The sequence below is a fragment of the Spinacia oleracea genome, chromosome 5, assembly GCF_020520425.1.
Source record: "Spinacia oleracea cultivar Varoflay chromosome 5, BTI_SOV_V1, whole genome shotgun sequence".
Lineage (NCBI taxonomy): Eukaryota > Viridiplantae > Streptophyta > Magnoliopsida > Caryophyllales > Amaranthaceae > Spinacia > Spinacia oleracea.
Genome location: NC_079491.1, coordinates 72,299,983 through 72,304,672, shown reverse-complemented (window position 1 = coordinate 72,304,672; position 4,690 = coordinate 72,299,983).

Here is a 4,690-nt window from a genome sequence, read left to right as displayed (position 1 = left end):
ATACAAAACATACACAAATAACAGAGAAGGCATTTAAAAGTCTCGAAATAAAATGATAACATAAAAAGGTGACGAATCACCACTTGTCTGCGCTCAAAACGGCGCCAAATCCAACAAAAATTAAAAAATTATCCAAACAAACGCCCTAGGCGTTCAGCAGAAATAAAATTATTCATTACAGACGCTCACGGCGCCATAAAAACTGGTTTTGATTAAAAGAAGTGGAGTTAGGGTTGAGCAGGTCGAGCAGCGGTTGAGTTGGCAGAGGTCGACGCGTCCACACCATCTGGACCGTCGGCAACAGGATTTGGGGCTGGCTGAGTGGAAGTTCCCTCCTCTTGAGCCGTTGAGTTCACCTCCTCACTTTCGGCATCAGAATCCTCGAACACGGGAGGAGGTAGACCCTGTCGCTCGGCGGCAATGATTGCACCCTGCTTCTCAATTAGCCGCTTAAACAAGGCAAAATAGAAGTCCTCCATGCAGGCGTCCCAAGCTCGGCGAGTTCTCTCCCTCGTCTTGTCCGCAGCTAGCTTAGCCTCAGCCCTGACTTGAGAAACCTCGGCTTGAGAGGCCGAGATCATCTCCTCAAGGCTAGCCACCTGTCGCCGCAGGCCCGCGACTTCCTTCACCTTGGCTTCGACTTCTTGGAGGAACGACTGGGCAGAAAGGGCTTCGGCATTGAGAGTTTCAATAGCAAGTGCTTGTTTGTTTATCTTGATCAAGCACTGCTTTTTGTCACTCCTCAGGATGGCCAGCTCTTTGCTTTGAGCCTCAATGGTCTCCTTCATTTCCAGCCGAACCTTCTCCACCGTCTCCATTGCATAGACGCCGGCGTTGGTAGCCCGATGCACCTGCCGCTGAAGCTGACTGGTGACGTCAGCTCGCCAGCGCTTGAAGCCCTCGACTTTGATGAGCAGCTACGAGAAAAATATAAGTTAGAACAATAATAACTGCTAAGTACAGAAACTAAATGACATAAAATGAACAACAACAGGCGAACACATACGTCCAAAAGGACCGCCTGCATGGCCCCAAACTGAGCATATGCCACTGGAGGAAACTGCTCCACATACTCCTTCGGCACAGCCTTAATCACTGACGAGATAATTTTAGCTTTATCCCGTGAGGAAAAATGTCGTGATGGAGGAATGTTGCGAATCTCCTCGTCTAACGCCGCCTGCCTGCCAGAAGCTGAACAAAAGAAATAGTAAGCTCACACTAGTACTCAATCAAGAAAAACAAAGGAAGGGAGTCCTCTAACACTTACTCGGGTCCTCGTTAACCCGATGACGAGGCGCCTCTAGTGTCTGGGCCGCCTGAGCCGTTGGCGGCTCCTCCTCACCATCGAGGATCTCCACGTGCGTTGGTGAAGGAACCCTTTTGCTAGGACCGACACTTCCCTTGCCGTCCCCCCTACTGGTCGAACCTTCCAGCGCATGATGCTGCCTTAAAGGAGTCATTGCCATGGGGATGACTTCCACTGGGGAGTCGTCCGATCCCTCGACTGCGTCCTCTCTCTTCGGACGCTTGATTCCTGCCTTCACCCTAGGACGCTTCCCAGCTGTAGAAGCAGCCTTGTTTTCGGCCTTGCGCTTGGGGCCGGCAGGACCTTTCTCACCCTTCTGCAAAAATCGGTTAAGGTAAAAATATGCCGAGCCATAACTGATCAAACAAACCGATAAAACAATGAACTCACATTTGCCGGAGTGCCGCCGACAATCCCCTTCAACTTCTGGACCACAATCTGCGTCAACCATTCCTTGGTACTTATTTGTCCTTTTTCTTGAGCAGGGAGCTTATACATGGCAACAGCTGCAAAAGAAATTTACGTATTAGAAAATCAAAAAATGTCCAAATCACTAAGCAGAAATGCCCTGATACCTTGGTCTAACCCATGATCTAGTCCAGCTGCCGACATAAACACTGGGTCCTTAAATTGAGAGCATGACGGGAGCCAGGATTTAGGTATGTTCAAATTCTTGCCCGGCACAGCCACCGCCTCGGTCTGAAAATGAACGAAAATTTGGTCCCACTCTTGAGCCGTTAATGCCGGCAGTTCCTCAATCCCTCTAGCGAATCGAGGCTCTAACTTCCAGCGGCTGAACTTCAGCTCCATGTCCTCGTCGGCATTCCACATCACCACCCATCTTAATTTCCAAAAATGATGTTTGGACGGCTTATCAAAGGTGGTAGCATACCCCACCTTGTTTGCCAGCTGGAACCAACCTTCGGCACCCTTAACCTTCTGAAATCGTAACCAACCTCAGAAAAGCATTGAAAGACGGTCTTAAACCCAACAACTCACACTTGGCCACGTACCCCAGTACGTTCGTCCACGAGTTAGGAGTTAGTTGGCAGAGACCAATGCCGAACCCATCCAACACTTCCTCCACGAAGGGATGGACGGGAAAGCGCAAACCACTCTTAAAAGCCCCACTGTACACTGGGAACTCACCAGGGACCACGTCAAAAATAGTGGACGCCTCGCTCTCAGGGAACTTCATCTCATACCCAGGGCCGGTGTTTATACACGCGGCATAACTTTCTCCATGTCTCTCTAGCCATTTTAGCCACTTTGGATCAGCACCTATCTGATCCGCAGAAAGCTCGCCGTTCTCTCCCTGTACACCCGCTGCGGCAGCTTGCAGCTCCTCTTCCATCACCTCTTCTTCAGCAACTTCACCTACCAACCCACCGTCGCTCTCGTCTTGCTCCGAATCCTCGAACGACCAGCATCCTCCATCTCCTCCATCCAAAATTCATCAAAATAAGTAACTTCTTGACGAGAGCTCTGAGCTTCGCCTGGAGGAGTCCGGCTTATTTCACCCGCTGGCACTCTGATGGATCTCCCTCCCGAAAAAGAAGGGTCCATCTGCTGACCCCTCAGTGGTAAGTCAGCTATATTTGCCGTCTTTTTCGTCCTCGCCATCGTGTCCTGCATAAGACACATGATGGGAGGCCAAATTTAACGACAGGCTTAAAAAATGAGGGATATTGGTGCGGCGCAGATCAGACCACCATATCCAGAAGTTCCAACCTTAACGGCTCAAGAACCTTAACACCGTCAAAATAACGGACGGTGCAAAAAATGACGAATGATGAAAAAATACAAATATATAAAAGTAAAATGCTAAGGAAACGACAGAAATAGAATCTGAGACAAGATGGTTAGACAATTACCTTAAAAAATACTAGAAGTGACGTCGAGATTAGGCGGCACTGAAAGGGGACGGAGTGGTCGTACAATCCTTCCTCGTCCTTGAAATCTGCCGAGTCGAAGAGCTCGTCTGGAATTTTTCTGCAAATTCTCTCTCTAGAAAGCAAGGAGGTTGATTTTCGAAAGTAAAAATCGAAAATTATACCCCTCCTCCATATATATGGTGAGGACAGAAACGGAAGAGTCGCCACTTGGCGCCCTCTCTTCGGTCCCCGGAATCTGATTAGGAAATCAACAGTCAAGAATGGGTACTACAAAAGTCGTGTTACTCTACTACCCTTCTTGAGGGGCAAATGATGTGGGTAAAAATACCCCACCTACGTGGCCAAATCGCAGCGCGACACGTGGCGCATCATTGGATGGTACATTTATTCAATTATGTTATTTTATTTTTTATTTGTAGGGAGAATTCATTCATCTTTGATATTATCATTATTTTTATTAAAAAAAGTTAATTTCAGAAATAGAATTTAGGAAGTTTGAGAAGGTTTGCTCTTCAAGCTAGTGTTCTAGAGAGAGATACTCATTGATTTCAAGCTTCAAATCTGTAATTTCTTCAACTCTTCTCTTTTTCTTGCAATTTAATTCTAGTTCTTGGTATTTTGTTCATGCGTGCCCCAGGAGTGTGTGCTCGCACGAAATCGAAAAAACGATGCAGGAACTATTTGGGATTCCGTGCGATCGCAAAGAGAAGAGCCCGCTCTCATGGATTTTTGGTGGGCTCGCACTGATTTTCCATGCGAGCACATGAAGATTTCTGAGAATTTGGATAAGTCAGGCCTGTGCGATCGCACGGGTTGTGAGCACGATCGCACGGATCGAAGAAGAAAAATCGTCGCTGAACACGTTCGCATGGAATCAGAGCCCGCTCGCACTGATGCGATCGCAGCTTGGTATACTCGTTCGCACGGCTGCGCGGGATCCCCTTTTCGAGTTTAAACTTCTCATTTTTAGGGGTTTGTATAAATAATCTATTTCAAGTTGCTGAAAAGAGATCAACAATTTTTGTGACCATCTCTTATAGTTCTTGCCATCAAGAGGCTCCAACTTAGAGAGGTCGAGAAGAGGCAACGATAAATAATAAGTCCCTACAGCTAATGCAGCAATCCTTGCTCCATTTCGCACTCGTAGGTCGACTTCACCCTTGCTTAATCTTCTACTTCTTCTTAGTCCCTGTGGATTGGAACATAAGTGTGAGCCACAACCTGTATCTAATACCCAAAAAGTTGAAATAGCAAGTATACAGTCTATAACAAAAATACCTGAAGATGGAACGCCAGTTCCGTTCTTCTGATATTCCTTTAGTTTCAAGCAATCTCTCTTCCAATTCCCCTTCTTCTTACAGTAGAAGCATTCAGATTCAGAAGTGGGTTGGCTTACCTTCTTCTTTTCAGAATTTGCGTTGCCAGTTTTCTTAGATGGGCTGGCTTTCTTGCCACCTTTCTTAGCATTCCTCTTCTTACCAGATTTCTT